The sequence below is a fragment of the Protopterus annectens genome, chromosome 3.part1 (genome assembly GCF_019279795.1).
Source record: "Protopterus annectens isolate FY-2018-M chromosome 3.part1, PAN1.0, whole genome shotgun sequence".
Classification (NCBI taxonomy): Eukaryota; Metazoa; Chordata; order Ceratodontiformes; family Protopteridae; genus Protopterus; species Protopterus annectens.
The window spans coordinates 799,945,494-799,969,244 of record NC_056732.1 but is presented as its reverse complement, the minus strand read 5'-3'; positions in this window follow the sequence as shown (position 1 = coordinate 799,969,244).

Genomic DNA, 23,751 nt, shown 5'->3' with positions numbered 1-23,751 from the left:
TTAAGAGACAAATTAAATGAAAGAAAAAATACTCACACAGGAAAAATTGCCAAAAGCTTGAAATGAAAATTGGCATTCATTAACAGAACCATGAAAAATATTACATAGATGACGAAATATTGGACCACCTGAAAAAAGAAGCAACAGAGGAAGTTCAAAAATATAAAGAACAAAGCCCAGTGATTTTTGAAAGGTATAAATGGAAGCACGGCCACAGAACTGACAAAGAGATCTGATATGACTCATCATTTATGAAAAGGAGAAAGCTAGACTAATCAGTACAAAAAGCAGCTCCACAGACATTTGAAGATAAATATAGGCAAAATACTCATCACAATACAAAAGATATGAAAGCAATGAGGAAATATACAACAAAGGATTAGTAAGGTAGGAGTTAAACAAATAAAAATTGAAGTCATGGATTATCTGTGAATTGAAGGATTAAGTATAGAAAATCCAGCAAAGTTAACATCACAGCATGATGGAATAATGAATTCCCAGATTAAGCAGTAGCAAGTGGATCATGAGCTGTTTGAAGAAGTATGTGCATGGGAAAAAAAAGAGATCTGTTGTGGTGTAATATTTATGGAAAGGAGAAAGCAAATTTAATTAAAATATAAAAGCAGCACCAAAGATATTTAAAGAAAAATACATGCCATGGCACTTAGACATGGAAAATTTCACAGTACAAAAATAAGAAAGTAAAGGGGAAAAGTAGAAAATAGAATTAGTAAGGATGGAGCTGAACAAATAGAAAATTAAGTTATGGATTATTTCTGAAGTGGAGGATTTACTGTGCAAAATCCAACATAAGTAATGAGTTAAGAAGAAACAGGTAGAGAGGCAGGCATCTGAAGAATTGCAACATGGTGATTCTCTGGAGTCTTTTGTAGGAGACTAGCACAAAGAATTGCAACATGCAGTTGCTCTGGAGCCTTCTCTAGAAGATCAGTATAAAAGTTTAGTTGAAGTTGCTTAGCAAGGGAAGGAGCAGGAAACACTGATGATTCTGATGCAGGAAATGATGTGAAATGATGAGCCAATAAGTTCCCAAATAAAGGAGCCATAAATGATGCAGGGTGCATCAGAAAAGGATATGCCACAGGAAGACATTCTGGAACATTCTTCAAAATACTCACAGGATGAAAATGATCTAAGGGAAGAGCTGCTTGATCTAATAGAGATGTATTAAGATTAATGAAAGACATAGATTACAGAAAGTAAATGTGACCCAAATTATTAGTAGTTTACTAAAACACGAACCAAGAAAATGCCAGCCAAGCAGTAAAAAACAAGAACCGGTGAAGCTCTGCTGTTTACAGCACCCAGTCTTCACCTCGGATGAAACCAAGGAAAATAACACCCATAAAATAAATATAACATTTATTTCCAAGTAAATTGATTAAACGCTTTCACCCTACAAAGTTAGAACTTCATCCAAATGAGTTGTTGCAGCTACCAAAGCACTTAAATATTAAAATTAATATCACATGGCAGACAAAATAACAAATCACACCTCAAAATTAATCTGTATATAATTAATATAAAACCATGACTAAATAAATGAATAAGTGAGTGTGGAATGGAATTACTGAAGCCAAGATAATTTGCGAAAAGGGACCATAACTTTAAACTATTAAAAATATAACATGTTTAAAATTTTAATAAATATGAATATAAATATAAATGTGAAACCTTAATGTTTTAAAATCATAACATTTACAGTGTATGTTACTCATGAACGGTGCTAATTACAAAAATTATTTTAAAATGATTGTGTACGAGTTGATTTTAAAACAAAATAAAAAAAACTCAATTGACTTTGATATTAAAATTTAGCTGCCCTCAGTTTTTTTATGTTATTAATTGAAATAGTGTCATTGAAACCAGGTGGTTTGTCAGCATTTAACCTCAACTTCCATTGTAGTTCCTTAAATTCAGCAAGAGTTTCCATGGGCCACCACATGAGTTTATAGGAACCTGTTCTACAAATGGCAAATTTAACGTTGTTGTGTTTAGGAATCATTTTAAATGCTTATAAAATGTGTTGATAGCAATACACTTTTCGATGTCATAGCAGGGTTCATATATTCTCTTATTCGGAGTCCTTTCAGTTTTGACCACATAAAGTCTTTGCCATCCTTTTCAATCACATAATATTGCTCATCTAACAAATAAAGCAGAGCTGTACATGATAATCTTGGTGTAAATTGTGTCTACCCATCCAGTTATCTAGACTAGTCCTAAAAGATTGGCAAAGTTCAGTGGGTAGTACAAGCTGGTTCCCTCCTTCTTGCATAAAGCACCACTGAACGCTGCTCATGACCTCTCAACCTAGACCTTTGCAAACAAGCTTAATTTCTAACAGATCCAAAATGTAAATTCTTTATAGATGCCTAGAAGTCAAATTTGAAAATATGGCAGAACAGCTGCAGCAACTATTCACTCTCCAACATATTTTAGCAGTGTCTTATATTTCCAAATCATTAGACTCATCAGATAAAAGAGGAATCAATAAATAAAAGGTGAAGAAACAGGAAATTGCCACTTTAAGAATACCCAGCTAAGAATGGCAGCCTTTATGGGCTTCAACCTAACTTCCTGTAAGCTGTCTGATCACATCAGTGACTCATTAACTTAGGAATCTCTTCTAGACTTAGCATTAACTGATAGTGCCGACTTAGGCAGATCTGCAGGGTAAAGTTATAGGTAAAATTAAAGTGAGAGACTTCCACCAAATAATCAGAAGCACAAAGGATTCACAGACAGTGGATCTTAGCTCATTATTAAATTCATTAAAAAGTGAGTTCTATTTTTTAAACACCTTTATTGAATTATCATTTGTGACACAGGCAAATTTACATTTATTCAAAGTAATCAAACTGTATTAACAAATTAAGACTAACAAGTATTATATTTCACATATATTGGTATATTTCATATAACCTAAGCAATATTACATAAATTATTCAATTAGTGCCCCTTCTTTAAACAAGAAACTGCTGTCTAATTATGTTGGCTGCCATAAAAGTAAAAGTCCAGTTCTGCCTAATTGCTTCTTAGAAATAATCCACAACAGGAACAACAAGAACAAACACTTGTCAGTCCCATAACCATAACAGATTTTTTTATTGAGCAATGTAAATGGACTAAATGCAATTCTTGAGTCAGTGAAACCATTTATAAGTCACAATTATTTCTCTGACAATTAACAGAGAAGACTACACACTACTTATCCACCATCTGCTTCTTCTGTGTCTCTATTATCTGCATCCATTTGGCCCTTTTGTTTCACAATGGCAAAGACTGAGCATTCAAAGATAAGGAAAGAGCCCTCCAGTCCATTTGTTCCTGCTAGATAAGTCCAACCAGCCCATATAATTCCCTTGTAGCAACAGCTAAATGATAGAGAGTGGGATTACTTTTTCTGTGGGGCAGCCTACCTTCCTTGGTAGTGCATCCCCTCCCCCTCTGCAGCAGACTTCTTTGAGGAAGGTCAACAAGGCAATGGATGGAGGAAAATGGTGCATACTGCCTACCTGGGAGCAGCTAAGGCATTCAGTACAATACCTCACTCAGGTATTGTTGACAATCTCCTCACTCCCTCTCAACATGGATTTAAGACCCATCACAGCACATCCACTGCTCTTCTATCCTTCACCCAGACTATAGCAGAGGCAAGAAATAGCAATAAATTAGTATCTTGTATATGTCTTGCCCTCTCCAAAGCTTTTGACACTGTCTCCCACCCCAAGATCCTTACTAAACTGGCTGAACTGAACCTATCCCCTTCCACTACCCTCTGGTTCTCTAGTTACCTTAACAACAGACTGCAATCTGTTATATGGCAGTCCTCCTGCTCCCCTTTCTTACCTATCCAAACAGGTGTCCCCGAAGGATCCATTCTAGGCCCCTTTCTCTTTAATATTTTTACTAACAACCTATGCTCCGCCTACTGCACCTCATCTCTGATCCAGTATGCCGACAATTCTACTCTAATTACTCTCTCTGACAGCCCTACTGAAATTCATTCCCTCACACAGACTTCTTTTAACACCACTGAACACTGCTTAATCAATAAGCGACTCATCCTTAACCCAAAGAAAACTAAGATTCTTCTTTTCCTTCCAAAATCTATGTCCAACCTTAAAACTTCCTTCAGTCTCTCTCTTCCCTTGACAACACCACCATTCATGTGGATTTTCACACCAAACTTCTAGGAATTGCAATTGATGACCAACTGAAATTTGGCCACCACATCCAAAAATCTATCAAAAAAAAAAAAAAAAATCAAAAACTCAGTCAGCTCTATAGAAATAAAAAAATTCTTATCCATCACCTCTAGGACCTCGCTTACTCAAGCCTACCTCCTCCCCTGCTTACTATATGCTCCCCCTATATTTGCACACTTACAATCAAATCTCTTAACCAAACTTGAACAAACTTACAATCAGATAACTAGATTTGCCTGTAACTCCTATTACAAAATCCACCACTGCATGGCCCTTAAACAACGGCAGTGGCTTGAATTCCCTCAACTACTCCAGCTTCTTTCACAACTGCAGATGACACATTCTCTTCTTTGCTAACCTGCAGACTGTCCCTCTCTTTCCACCCTTCTATCCCTATACAAACCTTCACAGTCTCTCCATAGTGCTGACCAAATGCTACTTGATACCTACAGACTCAACAAAACAATAGGTAGACTAATTAATAACTCCTCCTTAGCTCACACTTGGAATAAACTCACAAGTAATCTATGCACCGTCCAATCTTTGATCTGTTTCAAAAGAGAACTGAAAAAACACCTTGCAAACACTCCACCCTACTAAACATATACTTCCCCACTAATCTGACTTCCTTCTGATGCCCTATTGCAGATCCTCATTTTTAAACTGTTCTTTATGCTAAATTTCATTATTTGTTAATTTACATTATTGTATGAATATATGTACTTATGTACTCATCTTACTATGTATGTATTTCCTAATTTGTCCATTATGGCATGGATGTATTCATATTCTTATTACTTGAATGTAACAGTGTTATTGCTATCTTTGTGTGTGGAGCTTTTCTCCTTGAGTCTCCACTGAAAATGGGCCACCAGCCCAGTTGGACTAAGCCGGTTTACAAAAGAAAAATAAATAAATAAACAAATAATGTTCAAATAGGAGACTTTTATATACAGAAGTTGTCAGAACTTCAATTGCCCTGTTAAGTACAAGGTTTGTAGTTATTGAGGTACATCAATAATTGCAATCTTAAAAGGTCATTAAAACAAGGCAATAATTAAAGTTGGTCAAAAGCACTTCAGACTAGATCAATTGCTTAGTGAAATCTAAATATTTATAAAGTAATGTCTAAAGAATGGAAGAAGTAGGGAACAACATTTTTTTAGTTAATAGGAATGCACACACACAACTAATATGTAATCTTATCTGCACTCTGAAAGGTAGAAGGTGATGTCTGTTGTTAGTCTGGATTTCAGAAGCGGGTCAATTTATAAAAATATAACAAGTGGTCACTGAGCTGTTTTCTGAAATACAAGCACTTCATGAAGCTTCTGAGATTCTTGCACAAAGAATTTCAGCATGGAGAAGTCATTTTGAAAAATGCTGTTTCACCCACTTACAGTCTGGATGCATGTCTGTCAAATATGATCATTTTTTCTTGTGCATATAGCAAAAAAAACTTATAAGTTTAGTAGTTAGGAGTAGAAAGTAGTATCACTGAGCAATCTAAATGTTAAAGTTTAATAGATTTGATACACAAATGAATAACCGGCTCGTCTCTGACAATGTACCGCAGTGATGCTCTGTGATGCTGCCAGGAATATGGAGTGGAGCATTTGTTCTCTACTACTTCTAACAAGAAGGTATTTTATGATGACCGTAAAATCAAGATTTTCAGAACATATTCCAGTCTAGAAATGAAATCATTCAATTAAATTGTTTTTTCTAGCTTCCTTAGCAAGATGGTTGCAATGTTATAGGAAAGCTTTAGTTGCTTTAGAACTTTGTCTTTTGTGTCTTTCTGGAAGGAGAAGTTCTATTCTAGTTATGCTGCAGAAAATTTATGTTTCTGCATCACAGGCAAAGGACTGTGTTCAGGACCATAATTAATAAGAATGAGTTAGTGAATAAGCAGGCCATTTCTGAGCAAATAATAATCAGCTTGTTAGAAATAGTTCAGCTCCACAGTAGATAGAAGTCTTCTCAAAGGGTGGATTGCAGATCTATAATTGGTTACTTGATTTTAATTAGAGGGAATCATCTGCAAAAAGGGTGCATTTAAATGTTAATAAGTCAAATGGGAGTAAACAGTGAAAAGGATAGCTGTTCTAAAACTGCTGTGAATGAACTGCTCTCAGGCCTGTTTCCGGAAAGTATGTAAAACATACAAGTCACATCTTCTGAGAAACAAACAACAGGTGAGGATTTTGGATTATGAGGTTGTGGTTTACAGTTATGGAGGTATACTTAAGATCCACAGTAAGGACTACAGAGAGTAAAACAAGTGTGCTGTATGTAGAAATGAAGTCTTGCTGGTTTGGCGACAGAATATCAGATGTGTTGACATAACCTATAAGATGATGACAAAATCAGTTTTTATAATTTTTTTGGACATATATAATTAATTAATGAAAAGCCAAAAAAATGAGTTAGGGGAGGTACCTGTTGAAAGGAGTAATGGCAGTGTTCATAAAAGCATAAGACATAATGCCCGGAGTTAAAGGTGAGTGAGACTACGATATTATAGGGCTATATAAACTCAGAACTTTGGAAGGTAAAATATGGACAGCTAATGTACAGAAGAAATATTTTTTAATGAAGCAATTGAACCATTTATTAGAGAATGTATGGAAGTGGGTGAAATATTAATTGTGAAGTGAGAAAATAAGTGTAAGATGTTGGAGCTGATATCATAATTGTATCTCAGGTGTCTTTGCCTGATGTTTCTGAGATGATGTTAAGGAAGGCAGTCATAGTTTTGAAGTAGTGTAGACTGTCAGAAGCATAGCAATAAGGGTGGCTTTATAAATGTTCTTTTTGCTGTACTGTCTAGCCTGCTGGAGGTTTTGTGGTTGTGGTATTTGTGGTATAAATGTTCTTTTTGCTGTACTGTCTGGACTACAAGAGGTTTAGGGTTATGGTAATTGTGGCAGTTGTACTGGTAGTAAATCCTTTCAAAGACATGTTATTCTTTTTACTGATTAGGCAGCTTTCTTATTAGTGAAAATATACTTGCTTATGTTGTGTTCTTTCTGAGAATACTTTTTACAGAACATTCCTGAGATTATTTGAGCTGCTGGCTTTTTATGCTTCTTGATGCATATCTGCAGTAAATGTAGGTTTGGTATACTTCAGTCTTTTGGCTTAACAAAGGTACCCTCATTTTAAGGATTGTGTTAGTGCTACTTTGTTTTCAGCATCTTTCTCACATCTATCTTATTTAGTCTAGAGTAACATATATTTCATGACTCAGAACAATTAATTTTATATCCTTAACGTTTGTCTTGTTTATGCACATGATTACATTTCTGTGCTTATATTTTCATTTGAATACGGAGAAATGTCTCAAGAGACTTGTTTTCTTTTCCTAGTTGCTAGGCATTTCTTTAATATGCTGTCACTTTCATGAACTCACACTAGTCATATATTTATCTTGTCTTTACTAATTTGTTTTACAATGAGTGTAGGCTAGTCATGTTTTTTTTTTATCGTTATTATGAATTGCACGTTATATACTATTTAATGGGGATGATTTTGGTTGAGATGTTAAATAATGACATAATTTGCAATTAGGGTTGTAAGTCTTACAAGTACAATTCAGAAGGTTAAGTCTCTGTGACTTTAAAATGATTTATCCTGTAGTTATAGAATTGATTCCCTCATTTTCCATTTGCAATCTCTATAACCCAGAGAAAATCATTTAAAGATAAAAAAACTACCATATATTATAAAAGAAAGAAATATTTCTTTCTTAGTGGCTTATGTCCAGTACTGAAAAGAATAAAAAAAAAAAAAAAAAACTAGCATGAACTGAGTTGTGTTCCTCAACTTAAAATCATGTTGGCACACAGGTATTTTAGTTCATGCATCACTGGTCCTGTAATAAACCTTCAACCACGTAAGCAAAATAGGTTGAAAAGGGCATTTAGTTAATATGCAACACTCAATGTATCTTTACAATGTAATCATTATGCTGTTACTTACAAGGGTTTAAAATGTCTGCTCAAATACACAAAATAAATTAAACATCTCCAAATCATGCCTACATCTAATATAAAATGTAGTTGATTAGCACTGAATGTAGTCTATTTGCATATAGCAACTATGCTACTGGAGTAGCAACATATTAAAACAAGGGTAAAGTGCAAAGCAATATGCCTGTTATCCTCATGTTGACAGCAGACAGTGCAAAGAAAGGAATATGATTTCTCTAAGACATAGAGTGATTTTGTACAGCTGCATCATGAATACTAAAGCTATGATTTCTTCCTAGATGGCAGAAATGAATGACTTTTACACTTTCATTACAAATTGTATAATACAATAAACTGATATACTAAGAGAAGAGAGGATTGCACACCACTTAGATCAGATTGTCAGAATGCCAGCACCCTGTCAAACAGTACCTTACTGAATCCTGGAGTGGCTACACAGTATTGAAAGCTCAGACTACAGATGTAAAAGACTCTTAGGCTAAGAGGAAGTTGTTTGCTTGATTTTTCAAACTAGAAATTTGTGGTGCCACAACAACGCAGCAGTGAAAAAAGAATCCCCAAACAATGCCTCTTCATGTGACAGCAGCTTTATTTCAGCAGCCTTGGGTGTTTAACATATTGAAACAGTTCATCTTCCTTCAATGAACCTAATAATTCTGCCATTTGGGGAGCTGTGTCCCATACTTCTTCATGTTGTCCCCTTCATATCTATGCTGATCTCCTTGTCTGCTTTAGTTTACAACACAAGTGGTTGGAGACCACTGAGCACAGTTATTACCATCATCAATAACCTGACAATCTTTAATTCCAGCCCTTTTTTCTCCATTTCTCATGTCTGCCTCCTATTCAAGAAACCTTGAAAGGAACAAATGCAATAATCACTAATCAATTAGAAAGGCACGGTTAATTTTGTTCAGGACATATTACTTGTGTACTTTTAAAGGATAGGGGTGCATGTGATAGTCTTTAAATAATAATGTAGATAAAGAAATGTCCTGCTTTGGCATATACAAATAAGATAAATAATGGAATCATTCCACTGCCAATGCAACTAACAAGCTTGTTCACAAAACTATAATGTTTTTGGTTCAAATGGTCACGGAATGTACTGTGGTCAGAACTGTGGCCCAAAATATGCTGAACATAGTTACTGCTGTTTTTATGATGAAATCCATTTTAACCTATTTTATAGCAACTTTCCCCTGTACTGTTATTCACTGGGCTCTGCAACATAGATCATTTGTACTACACCAAATAACTATACATTTATCTAAGGGCGAAAAATAATCAGTAACAAAAGTCTGTTTACTTCCCACCATACTGAACTTAATTTGTAAATAGAGTTCTTTAGGCAGTTATAAACGAAAAACATAGGTGACCTTACTAGAAAAAAAAACTTCAAGCAGACTTCACAATTCTAGCAACAATATACTCATAAAATGACAGCTTCTGCTTCCTGAACTTGCACTCAAATGTTTACTGATTTTTGAAAGCTGGACTAGACATCATATTCTATATGTAAACATAACAGTCATTGTAATCTCCAGAAAACCTATAATATTAACTAAATGCAAAGACTTTTTGCTGTTACATCATACCTCTCAACTGTACAGATTTTTACAGAATTTCCAGAATTTGGCCTCATATTTTTGGTCTGTTTTTCATAAAGCTGTGGTTTTCTGGCAAATTAGAGGCAAATCATTAACGACTGAATTTAGAAAATAATGACAGACATTTAAGTTTTAGACTTTTTATCCTTCATAAAAATCATGCTCATGTAAAATCCATTATTCTATCAAGTTTCTATGTTTGTAAGAGCAATATTTAAACATTGTCCCTGTTTTGGGCCTCTAACCTACTTTGATTTATGGCTTTGTCCAGATTTCTTGGTCTAAGAGGCTCAGAGGTATACCTTACATTCATTTATTTGCATCTGTTACATTCATTCCCTAGCTTTTCACCTGACAGAACACGCTACTAATTTTTCACATAAGCCTTGGGATTCTAAAAGATTTTGAACATGGATAGCATGGTATGTTGAGCTCTGGCTGTCCTAAGTTGGTATATGTTAATGAAGACTGGCAGAAACCTATTCCTGATTCCAAAAATGGAGCTAGGGTCTTGATTCCAAACCACTTCAGAAGTGTACAATGGTGAAGACTGCCAATACAAATCCTAAAAGCAATGGAGTAAACCTTTGAAGTCAATGGGTGGTTTCAACATGTGAAGTAGTACAGTATATGGTGAGACTCTACCTGTCATGCATGTACTCTCCTGTCCATTAAACAGGCAACACTTTTGTTTGGGGTGGCCTCTTGGTTGTATATCTTTACCTGTAAGGTAGTTCTGTTAATGCAGGCAACCTCGGTGCCTGCAGTGTTTGTACTGTCCTACAGGTGAAGCTGGGTCTCTAGACTGCTTTACATGAACTCATTGGATCCCTACAGCCCTGACAGTGATCATACTATGCCAAGAATGGATAATGAGACACACTACAACAGCATGTATCAAAGTTTCATTACTCACTCTTGGTATTATTGGATTACTTTACATTTGGTACCTCAACAGTATGCGCTACTGTGTTGGGCATATCCTGAACATGGTATGATCTTATACCCAGGGATGGGTCTATAAGTCTGAACTGGGTTATTGAAGCCATTTGGCAAACTCTCTGTCCTACACTACATAGATTAATTTGGAATTCAGTCTATACAAGACAACATTCCTCATTTTTCTTACTGTCATGCATTACTTTCCCTTCTGAGATAATAATAGATTAATAATGATTATTAGGCTCAGAAATCACACTGTGGTGATAGTTTTTTAAAGCACTACCCCCAGCTGTCAAGTATTTTAGTGTTGTCTTTTTGGAGACATATATCTGAACGTATTTGTAAACAAACATGCAATGATTTTAAAAAATGGCAATCAAACTACATGATAAAAAAAAATCATAATACTGTTTTCAGTAATTATTTCAGACTTCATGTTACACAGGAAACAGACTGCTGAAAAATATTTCACAGAAAGAACTTAGCGTACTAAAGCTAAAATCAATAAGTGAAATTTCAACGAAAGTTAATGTTTAGTTAAGGTTAGTGTAAATCACTCTCATCACCCTTTTATTGCTTCTCAATGTCATGATATTCTAAAATGCTTTCTTAGAAAATTAATTTTTGAAGCAGTTAGAAGTCTATTACAGGTGATTAGCAGACAGTCATCTGAAGGATTTCACTATCTGATTTTCACATTTTCACTGTATTATCCTTTATCCCTAAGTAGCAACAAAGATGATTTTATGTACTTATTTTTACCCAGGTAGATAAATTGCCCAAAGGACCTTTTTCAGCTACTATCTTGTAAGGATGGCACAGTGGAAGAATGCAGAGTCACACTGACAGTTTGTATAAAATTAAACAAGCCAAAAATGAAATAAAATAAATAAAATATATTTATACATAGGAAAAAGCATAGGTAATGAAATAAAATTACTGAAATTAATTGTTAGTTTTATTCAAGTAATATGCCATATGCGAGGAGTATAACATCACATAGATAAAACATGTTGATGAGAAAAGATTTGAAAGTAAAATTTGACTTTAGGGTCATGGTTACCAAGTGCTAAGTTTAAATTATTCATAATCCACAAGTAAGTTAAACACACATTTATTTATACCTTACTTGTAATGCTTTTCTTAGATTTAATCTATAATAACAAAATTGCAGTTAAAATACTTCTGTTTGATTAATAAATTAGAAAAGCTATTTATCCATTATTATGAAAGGGTAAGACACACCAGCTGACACTTATTCATCTGGAGGGGACAGAGAGAGAAATTCCAACCTGTTACAATGGCAGCAACTACTGGAGAGAGAGAGAGAGAGAGAGAGAGCACATCATGGAGCAGAAGGGCCAGGTACATATGCTTGCTTCTGCCAAGTTGTATGAACATTGTAGCCAACAAAGAATATATTCTGAAGTCAGCATTCTAAAAGAGGAATTTAGAGCAAACCCTTACATCTGTGAGCACACATAAAACACAAATAAACAAAAATAAATTTAAAAAGCACAATCAAGACCGAAGCCAGGGATTCCACCACCAGTAATTTTATTTGTTAAGCGCTTTCATCCACATGTAAAAGGATTTCATCAGAACCTGTGAGCACACACATCAGCCAACAGGACAAGGTTTAGGATCAAAAATTAGAAAACAACTTCATGGCTGCCTGGCTCCTGTCATTAACATTTCTGACTCTGGTGATGGGGGAAAATATGGACGATCACAAAAAGGGATGGATAACTGGAAACATGAGAAAGAAAAAAAAAAGAATTTACAAATGTTCAACAGTCACATGCCCTGAGGTTTGTATATACCTAACAGTGTTTCAGCATGGCAGAGACTTGATCCAGTACACTACATGCTTTATACTGTACAGGATTGTACTAGTTCTCATTAAATCTTTGGGGGCATTAGATATGGTTCACATGCACAGAGATCATTGGTCAGTTATTATTGTGTCCCTGTTATCACAACATTCTTTGTTAAGTATTACTTATATTGTATGCAAGCCATATACTTATTTTTCCTTTACTTAATAACCTTGAGAAGTTGACCAATAGACTGTCGACCTGCCACATGAGGACATTAGGAGCACGTCTGTGGAGCTTGCATGCCACAATAGTGATGATGCCAAATCTGTGACATGCTTCTCACTAACTGGTAACATGCAACCCCTTCTTGTTCATACATGCCACCTAGTCCTCACTTTTTGGAACCTGTATAGCTATGCTGGCACAATCTGAAGCCCCTGACAACACTGGTAGTCTTAACCACACTGTCTAATGCATGCATATTACATCATTCCATCTGCTGTCAAGAAATGTGATACAGTATCCCTTGCACCACAACGTGCAGGTGAGGATTACACCCAGAATGCTTAATACAGAAGTATAATATATATCTGCTGTATCACCTGTTGGCTGCTGAAATGTCTGTCAGACTAGGATATGGAGAGGTGCTACATTCTTGGCCGCATGTAGAATGTCTGAGCTCTGCAGGTTAAATATGATGTCCAGTGTTACTGTTGCATCCCTATATGATTCAAACCATTCTAGATTAGACAGAAAAAATGTGTTGTGTACTTCCAAATTGTGGGGATTTCCATAGATTTGCTGAGCATGCACTTCCTTCTCTGACCATTGTCCTTTCTGTTCACCATTGAGAAAGTATATTAAGCTCATATTGTTTCACTCACTGTTGTCTCCAAAATCATCTCTGTAGTCTTTAATTTTCTCAAGGTCTCAATGCCTTATTCACAATGCATTGCCATTTCTCATAGTACTCTAATAGTGAAAGCTGCATGATTATGTCTTTTGTTCTTTGCATCTACTCAGTTATGTTGCACAGTCCTGGCATATGTTTGTGTAAATCTAAATACCCTTGTTTAATGGATTGCAATGTTTTATGTGAATATTTGAACACTTTGCACAAAGCTAAACTGAGCTGACTGAATGTTAAAAACAAAAATTATCTGTTCAATATCCATATAATTAGTGGTGGTAGAATTTTCCACTTCCTTCTGTTTTAAAGATAGTTTTAATACCATCAGTACAAATACAAAAGGTTGCAGGTAAACAAGTGGTTGTTATTCTCTCGTGTGCCATAGTATACAAGTCTCATTGCAATGATAAGGACTAAATGTAAATGAGTAATAAAAATTAAAAAAAAAATAGGTCACTGAACATGTCTCTGCTATTGTTTCCTAATATTTATTAAATCAATTATTTATGCATGTAATCTACATGGGTACTTTTTCTTGCTCCGAGTTTCAAACCTATTTACTGACAGAGAGATATTTTGTTGTCTCCTATGCTTGTATATTTTCAACAATGATCGTTTTATTAGTTTCTTTATACTTCATTTGATCATCTGAATAAGTAATCCTTGTATTTAGCATGGCCACATTGTACTTTACCTTGCCTCTTGAAAATGCAAGGCTTTATACTATTTTGCTTCCACTTTGTAATGCACATTATTTCTCTGCTATGACTGATAAGACCCAGGTGCTTACTACACAGGTGGGTCAGGTGCACACAGCTCCAAGGATTTAACGCTAGGTGACTGTGAACATTAGGGTAACTTCTGAATGTCAAACATTAGTTCATAGCTTGATGAACATAATTATATGCTGTCTTATTCTGTTTACTCATATTTTACATATTTAGGCAAGAAAGCAGTTGTGCTAAATATACAATGACAGGAAAAGAAAATAGGAACAGATAATGAGGGGAAATGTATAGGCTGGCGGCCTCTCAGATCTCAGTCATTTGTAAGTGACAGCTGGATTACAGTGTAAATGTTTTGTGTTTTTCATTACAGTGCTAACCCCCACCCCGGAGCTCAAGACATGCTTAAGATGGAGAAAAATAATGCAGATCTAGGGGAAACAACTGTTAAACATAGAAGTAACCATTTTTAGTTTACTGAACTAAATCATAAAGCCCAATCTTATATTTATTTTTGCAACACAAATAAAAGTAGTTGAATACTGTATATAGAACTACATAGCCGTTGACCAGTTCCAGATATTTTTAAATGTTCAATGCAGCTTCGGATCCATTAATTTGCTTTAAGATTAGGAGAGATACACTTGGAAGGTTATCTATTTGTTTCACTGTGTTGCTATTACCTTAGCTTAGTACACAGACTGCAAGATGTTACAGAAGCTCTTACCTCTCCTAGTTTTAATGTAAGATTTAGACCTGCTTTATAACTTTATGATGAATGATTTATTCAAACATTAAAATGTAAGTGGTTTCTAAGGGCTGTGGTGTTTTGGCATCTGGGCATGAGCCCTGAACATATACTAAATACAGCTTGAGCAAACTATTAGAAATCTAGGACATCACTCAGTTTGGGCTAATTAAACTCACCTTGTAGATGTAATTAAGTTTACATAACATTGATTGCAGGATACCCTGTTTAGCACTGTCAGCTAGCACCACTTCTGGTTTTCGAGGAGGTACCAGTTTCACTTCAAACTGAGTCAGTCTTTGAAAAGTAGCCCTTTTTTGCACACCTTATATCATGGCCCTAATATATATATGTTAAATGTCTGTTTTTTGTCAGAGCTTACAGTTACATCTCTGATACAACGAACATCTTCATCAACATAGTTATGCTCATCCTGCTCTTTGTTCATGTGTGCAGCAATCTCAGCTTAGACAAAACTCAGCATCTACCCAATGGATACAGAAATTAAGTAGAAGATGTAAAGAAGATGTTCCAAACTCTGTGTGTGTGTGTGTGTGTGTGTGTGTGTGTGTGTGTGTGTGTGTGTGTGTGTGTGTGTGTGTGCGCGCACACGCGTGCGCATGTGTAAGCATGTGTGCATGTGTGCATATGTGTTAGTGTGTGTTTATCTTTGCAGATGTTGCAGTTGAATGTATTTCCTTTTACTAAACCTCTTACTATAGTGTGCTTGATGAGTTGTTGACATATAGAAGAAGCAAAGCATAGTGGAGTCTATGCTGATGTATTTTAAGGAATGCACTCCTCCATTGCGCATGCAAGAGATTTATTTATGACACAAGGTGGTCACAAGTAATTTGCAATAAGTGATATTTAAACTCCATGTAACTGGTAAAAGAGAGGAAATGCATGATATTGATACAATTCATGAACACTGGCATGAAATATTTAATTTTTTGTTGTACCATATACAACTTGTATAAAAGGAAAACAAATCTGCTTGCACATACAGAACAGCATTCATTTCACTAAATATCTGTGATTTATTCAAATATATTTTATATCTGTTACACATAGCGTCGAGGTATACATTCCTACAAGGATTATATTTCAATATCTTCCATTAAAAAATGTATTTTCCAGAAAATATTCATTGAGAATCAGACTTGACAATGAAATTTCCAGAAAAGAAAAAAAGCTATTAGAAATGACTTTTGTTAATGGACAGTGACAGCATTTGTTAAAAGTAGTAAAATCCTATATAAATATTCAACCAGGTCTGTGAAAAAAAAAAAAAACATGCGAGTATATTCAGTACATAAGCACTATATATTCGCTCTCAATAATCATATGTAGCAGTCTACTATACAGTCATCTTAAGTGTAACCTTATCGGAAACACCAAAACTAAATTTATGAACAATACAAAAAAAATAAATTCTCAGCAGTAAGACTTGTTCATCAACTATCACTGATCATCAAAGACTACACTGCTATTGCTTTTCATATTTACTGTGTTCATTTCTGTATGCTTATAAGGATTCACTTTATAATCTCAAAATACTGAAACATCGAATTTCAGTATTTTGGGATCATAAAGTCAAATGCTCAGAATAGTGAAAGTGCAAAACTGCGAATCCAAATATGTCGAATTCACAATTATGGTTTAACGGTATGTGACGTGGAATGTGTTGTGTGGATGGTATTCAGTTTAGTGTGTGGATTTAGGTGTAATTTAAGGTAAGTCACTATTTTGTAAGGGTTTTGGATAAGTGTGTGAGTGTATGTGATTGTGTTTGGAAGTTTTACATGTGGGTTAGGGTAGGCAGGTAAAAGTATAAGTGTTTAAATGTTGATTGTGGTGGTGTTTGTATATATGTGATATGTGTGTGTGTGTGAGGGACTGTAGAATGTCTGGTTGTGAGTTTGCTGTCTTTTTCTGTTTGGTGTGATCTCAGAGTTCGAATATATAAGTAAAGGGGGTGGGGGGGTGCAGCACCCCACATGGAAGGTGCAGGGGGGCTTGCCCACCTGCTTATTTGTAGTGTACGTTTGTTAGTTTGTGCGTGTATTTTTTTTTTGTAGTGTGGGTAGTGCGGTTTATGTGTACCCCTGGATTCATGAAGCTTGCGCCAGGTGCAGGTGTAGCATAGACGGCATAACGCCAAATATGTCCGCCGAGTGATTCAGGTACGAACCAATCCCACGTGCACTACTGGCCTATGCCAGAGCTATGCAGCCCTCGGCATAGGTATGCAAATCACCCCATGAACAGTGTCGCACCATGCTAATGAAGGCATACAGCGATTCATGAAGTGGTGCAGGCGTAGCGCAAGCCCATGGAAATGTAAACCAAAAAACACAGTTTACATTTTCCCAAACAGAACATCGGAGTTATGGAAGCGGACCACACGCATGTATTACAAAGTTAACATATGCCAATGGAGAAATACACAGCCAATGGCACAAGAAAAGATGCACAACACCTAAAAAACAACATTTAATGTCATGGCCACAGTAACGCACAGTACAACCGCAGGGCATGTGTGTGCAAACAGGAATACAAAGGAAATATATAAAAATGGCAGAAAATTGCAATGAAAGACAAATCAGGATTGCACCATAATATGCAATGGTAGGCATGGCACACCACAAGCAAGGCTCAAGGGTTGCCAGGGGCCCGCGACAGTGTTCGGTGCTGTAACTATGAATTAGTAGTCAATGCCATGCAAATGAGGCAGGTAATACTGAATCGCAAACGTCCCGCTGGATTAAGTATGTACCTGATGGTGCTGCGCTATAACACCGAGGAGTGTATCAAAGGTGATACATGACATCAGCAGAGGGGTGTGCCACCGTATCAGTAAGCACATTGGAGCAATGCAAATCTGGCCTGGCTGTTGCTAAGCAAAGCTGAAGGACAGGGGTGGGCAAGAGGGTATGGAACCGTTTAGCTGAGAGCAGACATGGTGCCCGAAAGCGCATGTGTACGGAGATGAACGTGCCCGAAACCCGGTAAGCGGATGCACGCGCCGCGAACAATAGCACAAACAGGAAGGTCATGGGAAGAAAAGAAGGACATGCCGAAGCAGGGTAATTGGCGTAGTAATGAGCAATTAATATCAATCAACACACGGCAGCCAATCGACAGCAGTAGTCAAGCTTGCATGCAGAAACCTGCAAAACAGGATAGGGGAGGCATAGGATTGCAAAGAAAGGTGTGGAGGACCTGGAATGCAAAGACAGGAGAACTGTCATAGCAGAGCAAAGCAAATACACAGTAGATCGGCAATAGCACATATTACACAAGATAAGCCAGGTCTAGGAAAGTACAAATGAAAGCAGGCAGCTGGATGCATGCCAGCAAATAGAAGGTGTAATGTGCACAAATGTAAACGGAAGGGCAGGAGGTAATTCACGGCATCCAAATGTAATGCAACACCAAAGGCAGCACAATAGCGGTTTCGTAAATAAAACACAGAAGATACCCTATAGCCAGGATCGTACATACACATCCTATGACATCATCAGTGTTCACAGCAGAACAGTATAAAGTGTGAAAGCTCCCAACACACACCTGTGTATTCCCAAACACCGCACCATAGGTGTAAACAGATGGGGAACTTTTAAAATGTACATGTTGGGAGCTGTCATAGCTGTGATTCATCAGCATGTGTTACAGACCGATGGTGTTGTGGAGGATGATGCTGACAACCACCGTAGGCCTCGGAGGAGGAGAAGAGTGTTCAGACCAAGGGTAACCTACCAGGGGCTACATGATCTGGAGATAGTAGAGCATTACAGGGTGGACAGGGACATCTTACAGCAAATAGTAGAGCTGTGCCAGCCACGCCTGAGAACCAGAAACAACAGAGGGAACCCATCCCAGTGGACACAAAGGTATGTGTAAGCTTGCGAATACTAGCCACAGCTACCTTTCAAAGGCCAACTGGAGATATAATGGGGATCTCACAGGCATCGGCATCCAGGGTACTACACCAGTTCCTGGATGCCATGTTACCACATGCCAATGAGCATATACAATTCCCCCGAACTCGGGAGGAGTTGGCCAGCAATATGCATCACTTCCACCATGTGGCAAACTACCCGGAGGTACTGGGTGCGATAGACTGCACGCACATAAAAATTAAGTCACCACTTGGTGAGTATGGTAGGCACTACATAAACCACAAGGGATTCCACTCCATCAGCTGCCAGGTCGTGTGCAATGCCCAGGGCATTATCATGGATGTGTGTGCTGGCAACCCTGGAAGCGACCACGACTCCCATATCTGGCATGCCTCACAGCTGTATCAGGTATTTGTCAAAGGGGGACATCCCACAAGTTCACCTTGTGGGAGATGCTGGTTATGCACTGGAGCCATGGATGATGACCCCCATCAGAAATGCACACACACCAATGCAAGAATGCCATAATGAGGCACACGCACAAACCAGAATCATCATAGAGTGTGTGTTCGGGATGCTGAAATCACGGTTCCAGTGCTTGGACACATCTGGTGGAGCCTTGCAGTACTCTCCAGGCATGTGTGCCCACATCTTCATAGTCTGTGCCATGCTACATAATATGATCCTGTGGAAACAGCTGCAGCAGGGTCATAATGGGGGAGGGCCTCACAGCCCACCGCAAGTGCCAAGGCCAACACAGGCACAGAGGGATCCAGACCATGGACACACTGTGCCAGCCCCAGTAGGCAGACGGAGGCATGCCCAATATGCCTACGCCTTGGCAAAGAGGGAACGTATAGCACATATCTTGACAGTGTAGGCTCCCACGGACTGACACCCCTCCCCACCTGCATACAGTAACATGGATGGCACACAAACACAACTACCTGTAAATTGTGATGTATAGGTGGCCCACTGTGGAATCCTACATAGGCAGCCCTCAAACATTGTACATGCAACAGCCATGGAAACACGGAACTTTCAACACCTGAACAGTAGATGCGCCCATCAGCATCTGTCGGTGCTGTATGTATAGGTTCCCAGGTACATCGGTAGGTACACGCCCGATTGTCAGAGGCAAAACACCAAATGGGGCAAACAGTGACACCTGTCGCCACAACATCGAGTAAGCAACTGTCGCGTACTGGAGCAGATGCCATCATGGGAGCACATGTGTGTAAGCACTGTCCTACACACAGTCATCACAGATTACCAGCCGTGTTACTGAGGGACTCCACAAAATGTAATCATGGATGTAGTGTCAAGGTAGGGGATGTACCCATGACAGGCAGTAGTCACCCCGGCATGCTGCATCCACGGTCGTATGAAGGAGTAGCAAATTATCGGGTGTACCTAATTGTGATATACATACCGAGTGCTGGAGTACAGCCAGTAAACATCACATGGACATACCATTAACTGGACCCATCAAGTTGTAAACTAACGGAGTCATCCATGTGAGTGTAGTGTGGAGTAACTGCTGTAGTGTACTGCACATACAAATTGACATAATTCGTGTACAACCCCCAGATGTCCAAGTGGTACATGCAGTGACTGTCATGCATGTTCCCGGTCCCACGTCCCACAAGGGATGTTACATAATCCTGACGGCACAGGTAATGCAGTCCAGATGCAGGTCATCAGAATATGTGTAGCACACATTAGCGGGAATAAGCGTTGCCCACAGCTGGTAAGCAATGTTTAAATACGACTATACGGATATGCGTGAAACAGGGCTAAGTGTCACTGACCACTGCGCAGATCATGGTCAATGATGTACAGAACAGTTGACACCAGCATTAGTCACCCCTGAACAAATAGCACCTGCTCTGATGGGTAAAAACGACCACTGCCAGGAGTGGAACAGGCAGTCATGTACACAATCAACCAACACTATTGCTAGGCAAGATGTACGTACGGTAGGGTTGCCACAGTTCAAATGACCAATGTGGAACATACGCCAGATGTCAGTAGGACGACACACACCCGGCCAGGACGAAAACCAGAATAACAGTGTTTTGCATAGATAAAAAGCTTATAGTTTAGTAATGGTCGCAGGTACGTGTTCCATGTCCTGTAACATGTAGGTGGGTCAGATACAGAATAAGTGTGTCATGCAACAATGACATAAACTATAGGGAATATGTTTGTCCCAAAGTCGCAGGACACTTGCTATGTTCACAAATATTTCGCAGGACACAACTGCACAAAGAGGGATTGTCCCTCACAAAGTGGGATGGGAGGTAATCTTAACCTATGGCAGGTGTGTAATGTGACAGGTACAGACACAAACATGCGGAGTCTAGGAAACACAGTATACACTGACAAACACACAATGAAAGGCATAGCGTGCCTGTCACCACCCCTGTCCGAGATATGTATACATATATATATATATATATATATATATATATATATATATATATATATGTATATATATATATATATATGTATACATCTACACATATATAATACAGATAGAAAGGGTGATAGTGTGATATATGTTGATATACAAGGGGTCACTGGCATCTGCAAATATATAGATAGGTCAACGACATTCTAAACACCTTTGAGGTATAAATAAACAGGATACCGCCAACTATGGAATGTGTCACACACCGACACGCGTAACCAGGAGGATGAAAGACAGAAAGAACACAGTGCTGGAACAGTAGAACCGTGAGCAATAGGATGATAGTAAGGACATGTAGTCACCGCTGTTGGTGGTGCGGACCACATAGGTACCATGTACAACTGTGGTTGTGTGTGATGTAGCCTGTGTATGTGTGTGATGAGGGTGCCATGTGTGTTCCCATGTGACTAAAGTGCGTCGTGTGTGTCCGCATAGTGTGTCTGTAGGTGGCAACTCGGAGGTAGATGACTATGGTAGGTGCGGGTATAGCTATCCGTAGGCATGCGGTAAACACCTGTCCCACATTGGGAGGGACAGCCCCCCCTGGGCAGGTGTGTCCTAACATGAAACATTAGAAAGGGCAACTGTCTGCGAGTGTAGGACATTAGTATGTCCCACATAATATGCAATAGTTGCAGGAAATACTCATGCCTGTATGTAAGAAACAGAAATGTTACATGCAAACCGATAAGTAGTGAAGGACCAAGAACAATAGGTATGTAATGAGGATAAACCTATGTGCTATCCTGTATACTGACCGTGGCCATATGTCAGCCTGTAAACACCACTGTGTGACCCGCAAGTGTCCAACTATGGCCATATGAAAAGGTGGCAAGCCATGTGACAGAGGGTCTGACACCAACACCACTGCAATGATTGCAAATATCTGGGGCAGACATACACGGGATAGCATTCATTTACAAATATCTCTGCACATATCGCTGTACATCCGGAGGTATGGAAGTATCAACCGCACCTGCATACCATATTGAAACCAATTAACAACGGCCCACAGTAAATTCCCATAATAGAAGTCTATTAAGTGATAGTACTGTAATTAGGGAAGGGGCCCACACACATATATATGGACTACGTAGAAATGCAATCCCCACAAAACCATATATGCTACGTACACCCGCCTACATCCCCCACACTGTAAACAATAGCAATACAGACCGTAACCACAGCCCAAACATCTAGTTGTTCAATTACATCTGCTGAACCGTTGACATACCTTGTGAGAGACATTTAAAGGCGTCATGCAAAATTGTATCCATCGTATAACGGAACAAACGGCGATGTTACAGGTGTTTGCAATAGTCCTTTATCAGATGGGTGGGATGACAGGTACAGTCACAGGTAGAATCACACACAATCCACGGGGGACATGACCCCAAAATAGACTTGGCTCTACACAAAGCAGTTGCAATTACACACAACAAAACACAATACAGGCCATCTCTCCGAAGGCAGGGCAAATGGCCAACGCCCAGGTGGAGAATTCAATTATACCCCACTGCTGCCATGTAACTGGTGAATAGAGTAGCTGCACAGCTGAAGTGCACGTAATTAGTCACACCAGACCACCAACTGGTGGCAGTAAACCACATGTTGCAGGTGTAGATGTATATTAGGATGACTTGCCAGATATGCAAACTGTATGCTTATACCGTATAACAGTTGAAAGAGTGATACAGAGGAGCGAGATAGAGATGAAACACCAGAATGATATCAAGGTATGTATAACACTAACTGTATGTATAGTATGTTCTGAATTACATAATGTCAGTGTATGCATAGCCTGGTTTGCAGTAATTAACAGTGTCCACCATGCATAAAGTGGGGAATGGTATTTATGTAGTGATGTCTCGCTGATCGTACCAATGCTTGTAGAAGATGTGCGTCCAGCAGTAGGCCACACGGTAAACAACACAGGCACCACAAGGGATGCAACATGACGGCATTAAACAGAACAATGTCATATGACCCACCGTCAGTGGCAGGGTATGTCCAATAAGTACGTGTCATAGCAAGGTATAGTATATGTAGATATACTGTAACAGTACGCATGTGTATGGGCATATAACGTCAAGGACATGTCTAAGGTGGACCCTCTGTGTAAGTAATGGTTGAATTATGGGATACCATGTAAAACATGTGTAATGTATAGTACAGTAGATTGATACATCAGATATGTTACACAGGAGATCAGGCATATGATGCAAAGCAAAGGTATCATATAGTGATGTGAGTACTATGTAATTAAGATATGTATAAACAGTTATGATGAAATAACTATGTACTCCACTCTGTGCATTTGCAAAGGACAAAAACATTACTCCCATACTAGAATAGCAGAAGAGATGTGACAGACAAACATGAACATGATTG